We start from the raw sequence: 18,536 nt of genomic DNA on the forward strand, positions 1-18,536 counted from the left end.
TTTTTAAGGCGTTTTGAGCCGAAAAAAACGACATAGTATAGTATGTGGTTTTTGAGCCGAAAAAAACGACAGTATAGTATGTGGTTTTTGAGCCGAAAAAAACGACATACTATACTATGTCGTTTTTGAGCCGAAAAAAACGAGAGGGGGAAATTGAAAAAAATGTATTGTTGAGCAAACAGCGCATAAGAGCGCGTCTCGAAATAAACCACATCGGGGTTTTAATGCTTCATTTCCAAAATATTTTAAAATGGTGTTTCGAAGAAACAACCATGTAGTCGTCTTTTTATTCAGTCAGCGCATAATTCACAAAACCAAACAAACATGTTCAGGCAGAAGCAGAAATGTCATTAAGCCCAGGCAATTTAAAAAATAGGATTTAATTCGACTGTCAGCTCCTGGGATGGAAGGTGGGGGGCAATCTATAATCTTTTTATCATATAAAATGTCTGGGTTTTTTTTTTCTTGGTGTCTGCCGATAACATTTCCTAAAATGTACATTGATTATACATCAAGGAGCAGCAGAAAAAAACGCAGGGCGGGAATGAAACAAAGGATCCATCCAGCGTAGTGGGGGGGCGGGCCCGAACAGGGAAAAGCCGGATCGGGCGGAGTCAAGTGCGGAAGGGCTAGCGCCGGGTGACGAACGCGATTTCACGCAGCTTCCTGGCGGCGCGCCGTGCTCTGCTCACAAATCATTTGCACTCCACGTTTTCACACTTCACAGGCCCATTTGTTCAGCCGCCTCGACGCTGACAAGAGCTTGAAAATGGCGGCGCAGTCGCCGTGTGCGAAAATGGAGCGCATTGTCTCCAGCTTCTTGGCTCCGTACTGCGGGGATTAATTAAAGGTTGATTATTAACGATATATTCAAATGAGTAGGCCAAACATTTCATCCAAGTTTATATGGCAATGTCGTAGGATGGGATTTTTGATTCACAAAAATTCGGAAGGGGGGAAAAAAAAAATTCTATTTGGGCGGTCAGAAAGCTTTATGATGAACCAAGGCCAGTTTAGAGCGCTTTGTTGTCCGCTGAGAGTGCATGGAGGTCACGCACAGAAAGATGAAAGAGCGAAGGGATGGGGAGGGGCGGGCGGTTCAAAAAATAATAATAAAACCGCTGCTCAACGATAACAATTGTGTTCACACACACACAAAATTAAAAGAAAATAGATCCCATCTTCAAATTCATCACATATTCACAACATGACTTTTCATGAATTTTGAACTTGGATTTATCGTGTCAAAGGACGGTTTGACTTCGTCGAGACCTTGGGGGGAAGCTTTCAGGGAGCCAGCCGGGAATCCCCCCCCCCCATCTCGAATTTACGAGGACAGAGTTCTTCGTCTTTTTGGTGAAGAAGGTTGCGCAGTCCAATTCTCGACTGTCCTCCCCCTCAAGCAACCGCTCGAGGTCCCACCTGGGGTGCCACATTGTCTTGTCCAGGGAAAACAAGACAACAAAGGTATTTGTAAAAAAAAAAAAAATGATGAGACTTAAGAAAAAAAAACACGGAGGGACCCCGTTCACGGACCTGTCAAGGGAGCATTCTCCCCCTCTGCGTCTTGAGCTCTCATTTCATCTGGTTGGGAGTTGGTGCAGGTCAGCATTTTGAGCAGCTAGGCAGCAGGCAACTTTGCTAATCTGCAAAATAACTGGTCGGCAATCAATCGTACAAACAGTTCCTTCCACTTAGCGCCGTTTTCTGTCAAATTGTCATAACAGTCGACTTTCAACAAAATGCAATTCGAATACCAATCTATCAAATTACAACAATGTGCCTTTCATTCGCCGAGTACGCGCCGAGTGTTTTCCGTTCGATGCCGCCGGCTTCATGAATAATTCATCAAAAGGCGAGCAAAAGTGGAACAAAATGGGAAAGGTATGATGCCGTCTCCGGAGAAGCCATCCCCCCCAAAGTATTTTCTGCGTCAGCCAGTTCTCCGCCGAGCACTGCAACTGCGCAGCTTTCCACGTCGAGCTTGAGAAAAGGGCCGAAAGGGTCGTCTTGGCAGGCTGGGACAGAAGTGACAAATTAAGAGGTTGAGCAGGTTTTTTTAATAAGCGCAATCCCCGTCTGAAGTCTGGCGGTGTTCTAAAAAGGGATCGGGTGCCGACGGTTCTCATTTCCCGTTCATTTGCGCGTGGATTTGTTGCCGTCTCGCACTGTACCCGCAAGAGCCTTGTAGAAAGTATTAAAATTGTAAATGCGGAGCCGCAGCAGACGGCAGACATTCGTCTCCGGCGAGACCAAAAAGTTTTTGCTTCGGCATATGGGGTCAAAACGCATAAAAAAAAAAAATTCGTCCGTCACGGAATTCTATTTAGCGCTCGCCGAGTGCATCTGCCTCGCAAAATGTCAACAATCACTCCGACTTCCAACTCGCTCGCTTATTGATCGGCAAAATGTCAGCTCGTAGAAGACGCTCGCGAAATCTCGGAAAAAGCGCAGAGAATTACCTTAGAGAGAGACTTTTTTAAAGAGACTTTAAAAAAAAAAAAAAGGACGGAAAAAGGCATCTCTCGATATCACCGATGGTGTTACGTAACGGTCGGCTTGCGTTACGCCTACGACTGAATGTATCCGTGCAAGTCAAGGTTACGTGCACTTTCAAGTGTCAGAAATCTCATTAGCCGAGCCGACGTTTCTGTTTTGCAGCAATTTGCTGCTTCTCATTGCCGCTTTTCATGCATAATGTAAAATGGTTTTTAGTCTGGGTGATCAGAGCGCGCGCGCGTGTGTGCGTGTGCGTATGGGGGCGGGATCCTCCTGCTAACGGCTCGTTACGCCCCGCGTTCCGGCAGCTCATCAGCGAGCAGCCAGTCAGCCATTAAGTGTAATGCGTTATTAAATATTTACTTGGTCCGATGCCGCCGCTGTGCAACATTAGAACGACGTGTTCGTCATTAGAGGACATCAGCGCCATTAGGAACGCGCGGTGCGAAACGCGGCCCGCCGAGGTCGGCCGGGAAGGGGTGGGGTGGTGGTGGTGGGGGGGGGGGGGGGGGGCGTTTTGAAAGCGGAACACCTGTTGCCGCGCCGACGGCACCGATAGTCGTCGTGGCAATGACATCACGGTATTAGGAACATCTGGCTGCCGGAAGTTTACACGCCGAACGGGACTTGGGTTGCAAGAAAGCGCCGCAAGTTGTCGCCGCCGCCTGCGCTAATTAGAGATCTTTGCATGTGACGCAGGATTCGTTTCATCGTCAAAGTGATCAGGTTCACCTTATCTCAAAGTTCCACCCTGCTGGTTTTGGAACTCGCTTGTTGAAATGTAAATACCGTATTTTCCGCACTAAAAGGTGCACTGGATTATGAGGCGCACCTTCAATGAATGGACAATTTTGTCTTTGTTTTTTTCATATATTGGACGCACTGGATTATAAAACACAATCTACAATGCATCCACTAGATGGAGCTACGCTCCTTCCGTTTGACTCCAGAGGCGTTCATGACCGCCTCCGAAAAACGTAAATTAACGATCCCTTCAATGAAACTACAAAAATTTTAAATAATGCATCAAAAGAGAAAATCAAGCTAGGAAATCACAAAATAAAATCTATAGCCCCCCTACAGAAGTGTTTGTTATTTATTCCTTTGTTGTGTACTGTATTTACAAACGAGGAAATCACAAAATAAATTCTGTAGGGTGGCTATAGATTTTATTTTGTGATTAACTCGCTTGATTTTGTTTTCATGCATTATTTTCAATTTTCGGAGTTTCGTTGAAGCGATCGTTAATTCACGTTTTTCGGCGGCGGTCGTGAACGCCTCTCGAGTCGAACGGAAGGCACGGCGACAGACGTCGGACGAGTGGCGGCAAGGTTCCGCAATCTCTCAGGGCGGCCGCGATTCAATCGCCGATGCGCGCGTTGCATTTTCAGACTCGCGCTGGTGTTTCGGGGTTAAACGTGGAGACAAATGGCTTAATTACAGTCATTTAGAGCCGCTCCAATAGCGCGGGAAGTCGCGGCGGTAGCCGTGGGACTGCTGCGGCGCGCGGGTCGCGCGTGCGTGCGCGCGAGAGCGCACTTTAGCGCGAGAGGCTTTGTTAATGATATTTACCGAGTCAATGAGGCTCAGGAGGAGTGCTACAAAGTGGCTTTTTGCTACCACACAATTACACACGGCGCTCACGTGCTGAGGGCCTGCGCGTGCTTTGTGGCACTGGCCACACACACACACACACACACACACGTACGCACGGACGCACCTGGACACATGCTTCCATGTGACGGAGCCGGCGGTAGCGTATCTGTGTTCCCACTGAGCATTCCTCGCACGCGGCACCAAATTCCGTTCCGGCTTTATCGATATCCGGCACCACACCTAAAAAGAAAAGAAAAAAAAACGTTTTTGATTGCCGTGCACAGTGAATATTTGTCATCGCCGTGGAGGGAAGCTGCGGGTTGCTCGCTCGAGCCGCGCAATGTTGCGTTGCGTCGGTTTCATTGTTGACGTCTCCAGCCAGCTGGCTACGTTCGCTTGCTCGCCACAGGAAGGGAGCGCGAGGATGGCGGGGGAATAACCCCCGCCCCCCTTCACCGTTTGCTTTCCCTGCCCGAGTATCGCTTTGCCGGAGCACGATTTGTCATGGAGGTTGTGGCAGAGGTTTGCAGCTGCGAAAGCTGCCCGGTAAACAGCATTTTGCGCTCTCGCCCCCCGCCGAGGGACTTTGCCGCCTTTGTCACCTCGACAGAAGCCACGCGGAGGCTGCCATTCACGCCTCCCCGGGCCGCCATTTGACTGCATTCAGGAAGTTCTCCGACCTTAAAGGGCAGGATTGACGTTTGGCAGCCGCTGTTCCCCAAAGAGGAGAGGCGGCGAGCTTTGGATGGCTTTCTATGATGCTCACGTTTATCTCTGAAAAACACAATCCTGAACCCCAACCGAAAATAGGCAAAGCCCTTCCGGAGCGTGGAGCTGCACTCAAAACATTTTGCCATTGCACTTTTACGTTCAAAGTTTTGCGCTGTGAACGGCTGTAAACATTTTGACCGTTTTACGAGCTGATATCGCGCGTCGGCTGCGCGGAAGCGCTTTGTCGTCAGCTCTGCGGGGCCTTCCCCCTTTGCACCGCCCGATCGATACTCGGCTTCGGCTTCGCCGCCGGGGCCGCCGGAGGAGAGCCCAGCTCGATAAACCAAAGATTTTCCTCCCCGACGTTCTGAACTCTTTTCACCCCCCCGGAGCAGCTTTCATCCACTTTTGAGTTGATGCGGTAACTACACGCATTTCCAACTCTTGACTTTCCGGAGTATTCGACCACCGTGCGCGCGAGTGAAAACGACGGTTTTCCGCCGCCGCCGCCATCATCTCTCAATTGGCGCCGCTCGACCCCCCCCCCCCCCCCCCGCGGAACAACAAGAAATGTTGCTAGCCGACGCTAACGATCATTTCCCCCCTCAACCGTCTCGCCGCCCGAGAGGAAAAAAGGCTTTTCTTGCCGTTTTCACAGCTCATCTAGTCGATACATGATTTCGTTTACTCTTGGTGACGTGCAAAGCTAATTAATCCCCCCACCCCCCCCCCCCCCACGCTCAAGTCTGTCAGCATCGCAAAGTGGGACGTCAAAGGCAGAAGTGATGGGGCGCTGAAACAAATTCATTTGCCGTCACCCTGACGATGTGACATCACACAGCAGCAGCAGCAGCGCTTCTCCAAGGGAAGCTTCCCGACCGGCAATTCTTCAACATTATGCGAGCGAAAGTGCAATTTCACACTCGGCGGGGTTTTTTTCTCACCGAGAAGAAATGCAAATGCCCGGCAAGTATCTCTCGATTTTAGCGGGCTTGTGAGAATTTCCAGCAGCCATGAAACTGGATTTGGAATAAAGAGAGCGCCCGCGAAAAGAGAGAACTGTCGGCGGAGCCGCTAGCCTGTCGCGACACCAGCTTGAAAACGAGTCGGAGTCCGCGATAAGCATCGGCGCTAACTATGCGCGGAAAAGGGAGCTGCGGCCTCTCGGTTTTTTTGCCCCCAAATGCTGTCCTGACGGACATTAAGCACACTTTAGCGTAGGCCCGGGCTAAAAGCCGCTTCATTACTGCTGGCATTTAGTCGCCCTCGCCCCGCACCTCCTCCAAGACAAATGCCAGCGTGCGGCCACGCCGCGCCTCCTTATTATACGATGACATCTGCGGAAAGGTTAATCCACGCCGCTCTCGAGCACTCCGGCGTTCTCTCGCGATCGTCGCTTGTGTATGACTGGCTTTGATGAACGCGATATAACAGGCTCGCGTTCAGAAAGCGGGACAGAGAGCGAGAGAGAGAGAGAGAACCGTCATGTCATGCCCGGAGTTGATACGGCAGACGCGTGGCGTGCCGTTTCATTCCGCAGCCAAGACGCTGTCCACTTGACGAATGGAAGTCCAAAGTGTTGCACTCCTGAGGGGAAATTTTCTGGCTCCGGAAAGCAAAGAACACCACTGCAACATTAGCGAGTCGCTGACTCTTGAGTCGGCCCGCAAGCATCGCGCTCGCTCCTTTTGGTTTCCGCCTTATTTTGTCGGAAATGAAAATAAAAGGTGCCGCGAGTCAAACAGGATTGCGAATCAATGCTAGTAAGCTAGCTCTGTTAGCTGCATGCTAACGGGGGGAAAAATAATTCAGAACTAATTCGGCCTACTCGTGGCCCTGATGTAATTTAATTTAATTATTTCAACAATTACAAGGGAGAGAAAATAACAAAACCAAAGCCGCAAAGAATATTTGACTGATTTCAGCTGTTGAATTTGTATGCAAATTAGTCATATTTTGGTGCTCTTAACAATATTTGTGGGGGGGGGGGGGCAGAAAGTGTCCTTCACTTCTGGACTGACTCATGCTCATATTTTTTAAAAATATATATAATTCATTAACAAATTATGAAAAGTACTTGCTCTTGAGTTAGTCCATTAAAAAAAACAAAAGGTGCATTCATTTTCTCCGAAATTCCTCCCGACAACAGAATGCCATCACGTCGCGTTGCCGTTGAAACCGAGCGAGGAAATGCACAGAACAAAGGGTGAAAACCAAACCAGGTGTGGGGGGGGGGGGGAGAAAAGAAAAAAAGAACAGCGCACTGGAAAGTGACAGTCTGCGTGGTTGCGGTGGGAATAAACGTCTTTGTTGAATCTCTCTGACACTGGCATCATATTTTCATGTCTCTTCAAGCAACTCATTTCATAACTCCCTTCGTCCTCTAAAAACAAACAAACAATGAACGCCGTCTGTACTTTGTCTTCCAGCCAAATGAAGGTGGACAAGTAAATAAGTTGCTTTCAATACAGGAAAGGAAAAGCCGGAAGCGTGGTGGGGGGCGGGGGGGGGGGGGGTCTCAAAAACTGCGAGCACCTTTTGTCTCAATCCGCCCTCAGTTTGCACACTCAGACGTGACGGCATCTCCTATAAAGGAGGCGGAGTCACGCGACACGGGAGTGGTGTCAAGCGTGTTTGCGTCAACAGGTCAGAAGAAGTTAGCGTCGCGCGACTCGGCCTGCGATGTTTGGATGGAGGAATCCCATTCAGAACTCTTTAGCATCATGCCTCTCTGGGAAAACATGCCCCCCCCCAACCCCCACCCCGCTAAATAAGTTATCTGCTCTGATTGAGCGGAGAGATTCTCCTTAATGAAGGAGACAATCTTGGGACAAAAAAAAAAAAAAAAAATATGCCGCCAATGAGTTTGGAGTTTTCCCATTACCCCCTCGCAGCCTTTCATAATCTCCGCTCTGCATTGCAACGACGCGGCGTCTGATGAAGCCCCCCCCCCCCCCCCCTTCCCGAGCTGCGGTAGAAATAGCGGCCGAGAATCTTTTATTTTTTTGCCACCGCGCTCTGCTTAATCAATTTACAGGTCGCGAGGTGGCGGCTGGGCGAGATGATGATTGTTCTAGCGAGGCGGGCGCGCTCGTCTCTCGCTTGTCTAACCTCGCTAACGCCTCCGGAGCGGGCGGCCAGATTGAACGATAAAGTCGTCTCGGCCAACCCCGTCCTGATTTAGAGCCCCTTGAGAAATTGATACTTATTTTTCTCCTCGCTCGTGCTCACTGGAGTGCGACATCATCAACCGCTTCTCATCATCTCCCCGTCGCCCCCCCCCCTGCCCCCACCCCCACCCTTCCCGGTTTGAAGATTTAACGGCTGCCGGTCCGAGGGGGGTCACGGCGCGGGGCTCGCTCAATGTCAGCGATCGAAGTGCGGAATTCCATTCGGCCGCCGTGTGGACATGCTGTAAACCTGCAGGGGGGGGCGGGGGGCGATAAAATCCCGGTGCAAATGCGCTGAAAAGGACGCGACTCGCTTTGGCCTTCATAACGCTGCGGTGGAGATACGCCAAGGCTTTGTGACTTTTGTGAAATGGTGACTCGATGGCGAATGTCAGATCCGCTGACGTGAATTTGCCGATGGGCCGTCTGACTCGTCCTGATTTCGGGGGCATCCAATATGACGATCGGCGACCCCCCCCCCCCCCCCCCCCGACTCTCGCTTCGGATTTCCTTTTTGTTCATCGCGGTCACGGCGGCGTATGAAATCTTACAGCAGCTTTGTTGCTTTGACAAGTACGAACGAGGCTGGCAGGCCGCGAACGACAGAAGGTGCGCTTTTTGTTCAATTTCGGTTCTCGTCTATAAATATTGCGCAAATAAGGAGCATTGTGTGCGGCGCCGAGGCATTTCTGAGTTTTCGTATTGTCGGCAGACTCCAGTACGTCGGGGTTTGATTTGTCGGAAAAAGAAGAAAAAGAAAATTGAAAGGTGCGCTTCAAACCGTAAAGTGGAATGCGCGTCGTTGCGTGTACGGCGACTCGGAGCTGCTCAACTCCAGCGATACTTACGGCAAAGAATAAAAAAAAAAAATCTGTTTTTGCAGCACGTACCAGTCTGATGGAGATCGCCCGCTCGCCAGGCACGAACAAACGCTCTGGAAGAAAAGTAGAAAAAAAGAAAAGTTTGACTTTTTGTTTTGTTTTGTTTTGTTTCTGGGAAGGGGCAGCGGTTGTTGACGTGTTGAAAGCGCCAAGCAATTACAAACAACATTAAAAATGGACAGACAGGAGCGAAATAGGCCGAGAGTGAAGGATGACGGGAGATGAACAAGGGGGGGGGGGGCGCTTTGCTCGCAGCATGTGGCGACAAACGGGGGGAGGCTTTGTACAGAATATGATTTCTTTCTTTCTTTCTTTCTTTGTCTGCCTTGTTTGATTTGTCCAAGTGCGACCGAGTGCGTTCCCGCGGGGACATCTAAAATAACAACAACAACAAAAAACGTCTCTACTTCCTCTTCGCAGCAATTTACCGCTAACCATTTCCATGACTACTAAGTAACTTAGCGGCGCCGACGATGTGATTTCTGTCACTGGCGTCAACCAAAAGGACGCGTGCAGGAAGCGGAAGACGAGATCTTTTTTTTTTTTGGACTGGGGTTTAATTTAGACACAGATCGGGCACGGACGGCGGCACGCACGGCGGGCTCTTGTCTTCATTTGCAGATCCGACAGCGCCCGCATCCTTCGGCTTTTGCTGCCATCGGAGGGAAAGAACCCCCCCCCCCCCCCCCCCCAAAAAAACCCGTCTGTCCGCCGGTGGCGCTGCGCAGCTCACGTGAAACACTCCAAGACTGCCAAGGAGCTTCAAAGGATCTGGCACCTTCCCGCGTCGGATTGTATTGTCCGCCTCAGCCAGGAAAACATCCCGTTTTTGGCAGGCCGCGCCCACGAGACACGCCAGAGTTTCCCCATTCGCAGCTTGCAGCATTGCGGGGATTGTTCTCAAAAGCCAGAAGGGCGGGGGGGGGGGGGGGGGGATGCCAAATCGGGGCCCGGTCTCACCAGGATTAATAACGTCGCATCCAAAAAGTTTTTGATCCTCACTGAGAGCCTCCTTACAACATCCTCTCCTGGATTTTCTTCCCCTGCGCCTTTTCGACACACTTCGGTGCGGACAAATTGACCTACTTCGGTTTTACCGACGACGCGCTCGTTGGTTCGTCGTGGATGGAGCGGCGTGAATTGCGCTCGCCACAAAAGAAAAAAAAATAAACAGCTGATGATGACGTTCCACTCAAATCCAACCCAAATGATTTTTTACAGTCCAATCTTTTGCCCTTGAATGACCTCAGCGAGCAGTGAAAAGAAAGGTCGCAACGCACTCACCAGCAGATTGGCGCACCCGAACGCAAATGTTTGGGGGGGGCTTTTTTCCCCCTCCGTGCCTCAGCTGGACTCGTTTGCGTTAGCGTTTGAAATATCGCACGTCTTTTAGCAATCGAGTGAAACCGTCTCTCTTGTCACACTTCATTTTCTGCAAATAATTCATCCTTCTGTCTCGGCCGCGCGGCTTCGAATTTCCGCCGTCGTCTCGCGAGTGAGGCTTTGACACCTCGCCCGAGCGATTTCTTTCTTTCTGACCGAGCGTCGCAAGTAAATCCGATGGTCGTGCGACCGAAAAGTCGGATGGAGTGAGAAACGCAAACGCTAAAAAGCCATCGCCCCCCGTCATCGGTTGAATCTGACCTCTCAAATAGTTTTTTCTTTGGACAGCAGCGTCATCGCCCACAACCACCCCCCCCCCCTAAAGAAAACCCGTACAATCACTTTTTCAGCTTCATTCGCCTTTGCGTTCTATGTGCATGTGTACGGCGATGGCAGGAGAGCGGCAGCTCGTGAATTACTTGCTTGCTAGCAGAAGGTTATTACAAAGAGATAAACAGAAAGATATAAAAATAAAAAAAATAGATCTTCAAGCGATAAAGAAGATCGATGCCTCTCCGGCGGGAGCCGGCGCCAATGACTCCATCACCTTTCGCTGTCTCTCGCTTATTTCCCTCACTCCGTTTCTAATCATCCTTCCCCCTCCCTCACTCACTCTTGCCTCCGGCGCTGTTAATAAACTCAATTGAAGCCCTTGTTGCCTCCCCTCAATCATCACCCAACAAAGAGAACGGCGGTCGTTATTAATTGTCCAATGGGAGGAATCTCCCCCATTACAGTCGGACTGTGGAATTGAGACGGAGCTGAGACGGCGGGAGGGGGGGGGGGGGGGGGGGGGGTTATACCGCGTGATTAATGCCAAGTCCGCGCAGCGCGTGATTAATTTGGAAGCGCGAGTGGGTGTTTAATCACGGCCACGTGCGATATGATCAATTGTAGGGTGCCGAGTGATTCGACTCCCTTTCGGCGCGCGGGAACGTGCGTCAGCCGAGGTTGAATCGCTTCACTTGTAACCCTGAGGTCAAAGTGAGGGATGAAAGAACAGCGGCCGGACGAAACGGCGGTCCAAAAAAAAGGGGACGGCGTAAAGAGAGGATATTTAAAAGTCATAGTTAACTCATTCACTCCCAAAGACGTTTTTAAACGTCTTTTCAGACTTGGTCCAGAATTGGCTGGTACTGAATGAGTTAACTTAAAAAAATTAAAATAAAAACAACAACAAAAAAAGGCCACGTGTCTGAATGTGCTGTGCGCTGTTTAGCCGTTAGCCGTTTAAGCTAACTCTGCGGATTGACAGGAGCGGCCAAATCCCGCAAGGCCCAATTCTGAAGTTTCTGCAGCGAGGAGCATCACGTGATAAATGCTTAAAAAAAGTTCGACCGAGAGATTCAAACAATTTCTCCAGCTGTCTGTCACATTGCTCTGTCCGGAGCTCGCGAATCGATGACCGCAACTCCGCAGCCCTCATTGTGTATTTAGTTTTTTTGTCCTACGATTCGGGAGATAAGGCCCCCCAGAAGTCGTTCCCGACATGGAGCTAAGAACCCCCCCCCCCCCCCTTCCTTTCTTACAGCTGCTTTATGGACGGCATCACAGCAGTCCCACAGCACAAAGCGCGGCCATCTGCTAAGTGAGGCAAGCGAAAGCAAACGGCAAAACTTTCCAAATGAGCTTCTGCGAGACAACGAGTCCCGTCTCCATTCTCCTTTTGTGCTCACATGAAAGCGCACTTCCCGCTCTTTGGTCTCGGCGTTTTCCAAGGCAACTCAAATCTGGCAAAGAAATCCGAGACGAGGCGGCGCCATTTTTGCAAATGCCGCCCGTTACCTTCGATAAAACGGTGCTTTTGTCAGAATCCACTTCAAAAAGACCGAGTGGCTGCACGTTAGCCTTCGTCCCGCGCGCGCGACCTTCCGCGGTCGAAAAAGACTGACAATTTATTTATTTACTGTAGTTCTCGTCGCTTTGAGCTCCTGAATTTCCAAGCGACTGTTGAGAAGAATTTGAGGAAACAGGTTGAGGCCAACTCAAATCAAAACATTGGAAGAAAAAAAATGCGGCAGATGCTCTTTGGCACATATTATTTTGTCGCTTCGTTTCGCTCTTCTGTCCGAGTGACTTCAAATCGAGTTTGTCAACCTCGTGCGGCCAATCGGCATACTCGCGCCGCCACCGATCGCCATATCGTGCGCCACCGATAAACGCCGACCCAGATTGTGAGTAAAGCGATTTACATCGCCAGCCCCCTCGTCGACGTGGCCTTTCATTCCGCAGCCTGCCGCGGACGACGGAATTGCGACAGTGAATCAGGCTTAAAGCCTCGCACCCCCCCCCCCCCCCCTCTCCCGGAGGCCCTCCGCCGCCGCCATAATTGAGGCATCAGTGGGCGAAAAAGGTCACGCATCCCCGTGCAAAGGGTGACGGCGCTCGCATAACGGCGACTCCTGTCGTGTGTCATTTTTACTGACCTTCTGTTCCGTTATTGCGCGTTGTTGAGTGGCGGTTCTTTGTCCCGCCGTCGGCGGCACCCTAGGAAAAGAATAACACAGCGGAGAATGGACGAGGTTAATGGCGGAAAGTTGCTCAACTTGCAAGCGACACAAGACGAGGTTGCTCTTCCTTTTACGACAAACATTTGCCCTTGAGAGAGACGAAAGCCGCGGCGGGCCACGTCAGCGCCGATGCTCGACGGTGACGGCAGTGACAGCCTTTGGGTGTCGTCGGGTGGGGAAGGGGAAAAAAAAAAATCAACACAAAAAAAAAAAAAACGAACGATGCGTTTGTGCGACATTGCTTCGGAAACTGTCATTGAACGTCGCATCTTGCTTCATTTTGTTTCGAGCTTTCGGTAAGCACACTTGAGCCCTCGTTTCTCTTTGCGCAGAACGCTCGCAACTGTGCATACATTGTCGCAATAGAATACTCGGAGCCACTTGGGTGTGGGGGGGAGGGGAGGGGAGGGGGGCGCCCTACGCGTGGAAGAAACTCCCCAACGCGTCATTTAAGATCCAACCGAAAAGACATTTCAGCAAGTGGATGAAGGAGAAAAAAAAATGGCGCTGCGGGAAATCCGCCCACCCCCCCCCCACACCCCCCTCCCAAGGTCCCGAAGATGGATGACCGCGTAATCGCTCGTGTTCAACCGTCACCCGTGACGCATCGTCACGCGGTCCGCGGCCAATAAATCATTTCTAAATTCCGTAACGGGGATGCTACAACGCGTTGCGTGAGCGAACAAAACACACAATTGGTCCCTCATGTTCCACTTTTTTTTTTTTGGTTTCCCTTCCTTCCCCTCCAAAGCTTTTGTATTAAAAAAAAAAAAAAACGGTTTCAGGTTTGCAAAACAACAACACGGCGCGGCAGCTGTTGGCGCGTGCTAATTGAAAGCATCGGCATTCATCGCAAGACGCCGTCGCCTTTTCGCCTTTTGAAGTCGTCACGCAGACTTGGCTGGAAATTCTCCGTCGCGGAATGACACGTGATTGGAACGAGAACGATTTGTTTGCGGAGTGAACAAGTACAACAAAATTGACAAAAAAAAAATAGTCCCAAAATCACACGCGACATCAAAACGGAGAAGCGGGACGCGTTGATTGCGATATTTATTTGGACCCAACCTCCACGTTTGAATTCGCCGCCTTTGGGGCGCACGCGCGCACACACCGACACACACACACAAAGCAGGGCTATTGATTCGTCAAGCGCTGCGGTCGAGCAGAGCTGACTGGTCTCGCCCCCCCCTCCATCCCCCGAGGTTAGACGACACACAACCGGCAGCGGATGTGCCGCTTCTAAACTGTCCCCTGGGCGCCATTTCAAATCCCCGCAGATTCCCGATATTGATTTGAACTATTTCTCCCACCGCCAGCATCTCTTCCGCCTCCATCATCTTGTCTTTTGCTTCTTCTTTCTATTGTGTGGGGTTTTTTTTTGTTTTGTTTTGTTCCCCCCTTCCCCATTCGGCCTCTTGTTGTTTTGTGTCTTGTTCCCAGAGGAAATTGAGAGATAAATAAAAGACAGGCATCTTTAAAATTGCAGCCACCAAGGATAGGAAAAAAGGGAGTGGACTCGGAATTGAAGGGGGGGGGGGGGTCAACCTAGCATGACAACAGTCAAGTCTACTTACTGTTGCGGCCGAGGCAGGAAAGCATTGTCATGCAAAAAAGGTTGCGGGAGCGGCAGAAAAGAAAAACGCTTTGAATGCATCGGGGCCCGTCGATGCAAAGCAAATAGCCACTTGGGCGAGCCGCTATCTCTCTCTGTCAAAGCGTGTTCAATCACTTGTGGGGGGTGGGGGTGGATTATCAAGTCATACCGTATGAGTCCTCGGCAGAGCTTTGGCCTTCCAAAAACAATCGCATATTAAATCGCAATAGCAATGGTGGAGGAAAAAAAAAAATGACGTCGTTCAGCCCGAGTGTGTTACTTCTGCCATCTTTGATGGAGTGATGGCCGCACATAGTGCACTTTCATTAGCTGGCGCGGCGGCGGCGGCTTATGGGCACAGACGACCTCACCGTGGGAGTGCAGCAGCTTGAAAGACTAATTAGGATGACTTTGGGAGACAAAAAGGAAAAAAAGGTAGGGTTGGGTCTAAGGAAGGCGCATCGCCTACTCCAGTAGACCAAAATGGACAAAAGCAGTAATGGCCCAAGTGGCGATGCTTTCAAAACTTTGAAAAGAAATCAGGAGCATTGCCAATGAGAGATGTCCAAGAGGCTGCCTTTGAGCGCAATCAGACAGGTCGCTGATGAGAGAGCCTTTCTAAAAATAACCCCCCCGCCCCCCACCCACACCGCCCTCGTGTATGAAGCGGACAGGTACTTGGCAGCTGTTCAGTTTGGGCCCGCTGGGTCCAAGATGTCATTCATCACTCATTACTGCCTTTGATTTTAACCCGACGAGAAGGCGGCCGCCAGGAAACGGCGCAGCCGTTGACCGTAATGCCGCGCTTATTTTTTTTCGCAAATTTGACTTCTCCCTTTGGCTCGCCATACCTAATTTAGCCGTATAGCCCGCGCGCAGAAAATGTACAGCTTTCGAGTTGAACTGTAATTTCATGTTTGGCGGTTGCAGTTTGCCGCTTCGAATATTTTACCAGAACATTACAAACGGAACCGTACTCGATCGCCATTTTGGATCCAGCTCTCGGATCGGCTTTAACGAGATTGTGTCGATTGCAGCGAGTACAAAATGAACCGAAGACGCCGCAGCCTCCCGCGCCCGCGGAACCGATCGATAGGTGCCGACCGACGCCCGCTCACCGATAAAAGAAGCCGAGCCATTTTGCCAAATCACCGCTTGAGCCGTTCAGGCGCTGCGATGGGCTTCTTTAACCAGCAGAGGACAGATGCCGCGTAGGCGTGCGAGTCCCTCGGCGTCCATGTGCCGAGAAGAGGCTGGATTGGCTACTTTCGCTTAGGGCCCCTCTGCGAGATACACACACACACACACACACACACACACACACACACACACACGCACACGCGCGCTGCAGCGCATCTGGCTGCCTGTCGGCCATGTCAGCGCTCTGGCTGCCTCTTTCGGTAAATAACACCATTCATTATCCGCAAGAAGCCTCCAAAGAACCTCGGCGGGATTGAAGAGCGTTTCACCAAACAACACCGGAAGCAGTCCAACATCGTTACGCCTCATGTTCAGGAGCACAGAGTCAGTCGACGGGCGAGCAGCACAGCCGCCATAACGAGACGCAACTGCAGGAAGAATCCAAAAGAGATTTGTTGGAGTTTTGTAAAATACACGGACGGCCATTGCGAACTCCGACGTCAAATTCAAAGCTTAGCGCTTACTTTTCATACGATAGCATGTCATGGTAGAAAGCAACGTTCCTCGCGACGCACGGCCGGTCAGCGAAAGTGTCGGCCGCTGTTCCGTTCGGGCTGGCCGGTGTCAGCGCGCGTGGCGGCCACCCAGGACCTAGCCTGATTCTTTCACCTCGACGCTTCACGCTCGGCTTTACTTTTGCTGAATGATGAGCCGCGCCCTCGAGCGGGTTTACGTCAGACGCTCTGAAGGTCGGCCGTCTTCGTTTTCTCTTTCCGGGCGGCATGTATGTAGTTAACAGAGCTATCGCTGTTAAAAAAAAACAAAATTAAAAACGGGTCACATAACATTGGAGAATCTAGAAAAGGAAATGCTCTGTCGGTGTCCTAGTTTATTTTAGTTTATTATTTTATTTTATTTTTTTTCATTTTTGTACAAAATGTGTTCTGAATGCAGCCCTTGTTTTGACCCAGTTTTCAACTGACATCAAGTTCCAAACAACAAAACTATTCCAATATATGAGATGTTAGAGATGCTAACTAATGCATCGCTGTGGTGATGTTGATTCCGTTTTGGACAAGCACGCACAAAACATTTTTTTTTTCTGACAATGTGACCTTTTCCCTTAAAAAAAAAAAAAAAAATCAAGCAAATAAACAAACACAATTTTCCTCCATTTTCAAACCAAATAGCGAGGCGCAGATAAATATTAATGGGATCAAGCTACACGGGGTTTTCACCAGGGGACCCCGATGAATTTTTCATCCACGGCAAAACGGCAGCCGCGCTTTGGGACTTGCTCAGGCATCCGAGTGAACCGAATGTCGGGAGCGGGATGATGTCGCGTTGATATGCTACAAACGGAGCGATGACATTGCGGAGGACTGACTACCAACAACTGCGGGGTGGGGTGGGGGGGGGGGGGCAGGGAAATGTGAAAGTTCAGGCAATGCCGGCACGATTTTGGTGAGTTGTAATCCAATAAAGCCGTTAGTCAATTAATGGCTCGCTCCAAAATTTGCATTTGGAAAATTCCAACGCGGCAGACCTCATTAGATGGAACAAAAGACGATTAGCTGAAACAGAAATGGCAAAACGACCGCGGCAAAATGACCCCTTTTGCTCCGCCACCACAAAAACAAACATGACCACTTATTGAGCCAGTTTCTCCTTAATGATTCCCCTTGCACTAATAACGGAGGCCGAAAACTGCTCATGAATACAACAACCACAACAACAAAAAAAAAGAAAATTTCAGGCGACGACATCCACGGAGCCGAAAGAACGTCTACATCCTTCTGTACAAATCGCATTCGATTTCAAATGGATTTGATTTGAATTCAATTACATTTGTATTGCACAACAAATATGGCCGACGGTCGGCGTGCGTCTACTTTCAAGTCGAAACTTGGGTTCCCTTCTCCAAAGTAGTTTGGTGCCATACGGCCGGCACATGAAGCAACAGCTCACCAGCAGCGGCAGCAGCGGCAGCCGCATTTAATGCGATGAGCCGCTCTGAACAAATGAGCTCCAAACAACCGCCGCCGCTACCGTTGCGTGAAGCTTCGCCGGCAAACTCCCCGGGAGTCGCGCAAACTTTCCCCAAACAGATAGCGAAGAAAGCGAAGGGGGGGATTCGATGCCGTTTGCGGGGCCCATAAAGGCGGCGATTAGAGCCGCTCCTCGGGAGGAGCTTCCCGCCCGACAATCTGTTACATCACGGCGCCGCCGCCGCAATTAGACAACGCACGCTGTTGATTTTTAATGTTCACTCTGACGACCCCGTGCGGCGACAAATGAAGACGATTGCCCATCTACGAGCGACGCCTTCCAAACAAACGTCCGACATGCAGCGCTCGTAGCATCTCGGAAAAAAACGTAATTCAAACGGATTCGTTCTCTTTTAGGAGTACGCGTTCAAAGTTTGCAAGCGTTTTGGAGACAAAGCCAAGCGTCTGTTTTCACTCCGCCGCCTGCGTCAATGGACTTGGACTAAAAAGTTACAAATAAATGATTGCTTTCGGAGTACCTTGCGGTGGTAATAAATTCATTTTTGACATTTTATATTTGGGGCTTACACCGGGTCCAAATCGGCTCACGTGTATTATGCGGTGTCGCTTTTCAAAGCCCGAAATGTTTGAAATGCTACTGGCCAACCTTTGCCTGTCGATATCTCTCCCACAACCCTTTTCTCCTCTGGCAGCCCCCAAGACCATATTTCTGCCGTCAGTTCACATCCAGGGCGGGGTGGGGGGGGGGGGGGGGAGCCAGCTGGCCTCCGTCTTGGTCCCCAGACAGAGCGCCATCGGGCTCTCCATACTCGGGGGGGAAAAATAAAGTGACATTTGAAGCCAGAAGAATTGCACTTGTCTCGCCGTGCCAAATAGCAAGGAGCCATTAAGCTCTTGATGCATGGCGGAGCAACAAAAGAGCATGAAATGGGGGCGGGGGAGTCTTTCTGTTTTATTTCGATAATTGAAGGGGGAAATAAAAAATGAAGGCAAAACAGTCTGTACACTGTACAGTACAAAATCCACCCTAAGATGATTTC

At 50.4% G+C, this 18,536-nt stretch overlaps 1 protein-coding gene across 2 annotated transcripts in view; it reads right to left on the reverse strand.

The window, feature by feature from the left end:
- The window catches only part of brd1a (bromodomain containing 1a), a 193,298-nt gene that overhangs the window by 4,195 nt on the left and 170,567 nt on the right, over positions 1–18,536 (reverse strand). For both annotated transcript variants that reach the window (XM_086102790.1, XM_086102789.1), the window contains exons 28-34: positions 16,012–16,294; positions 15,466–15,915; positions 12,667–12,727; positions 8,867–8,910; positions 4,220–4,335; positions 1,537–2,018; positions 1,273–1,439 (exon numbers count right to left, since the gene is read on the reverse strand). The gene's annotated coding sequence lies outside the window, so the exon portion shown is untranslated. The remainder of the gene's footprint in view (positions 1–1,272; positions 1,440–1,536; positions 2,019–4,219; positions 4,336–8,866; positions 8,911–12,666; positions 12,728–15,465; positions 15,916–16,011; positions 16,295–18,536) is intronic.

The sequence above is a fragment of the Hippocampus guttulatus genome, chromosome 22 (genome assembly GCF_054856545.1).
Source record: "Hippocampus guttulatus isolate MCC_2025c chromosome 22, RoL_Hgut_1.0, whole genome shotgun sequence".
Classification (NCBI taxonomy): Eukaryota; Metazoa; Chordata; class Actinopteri; order Syngnathiformes; family Syngnathidae; genus Hippocampus; species Hippocampus guttulatus.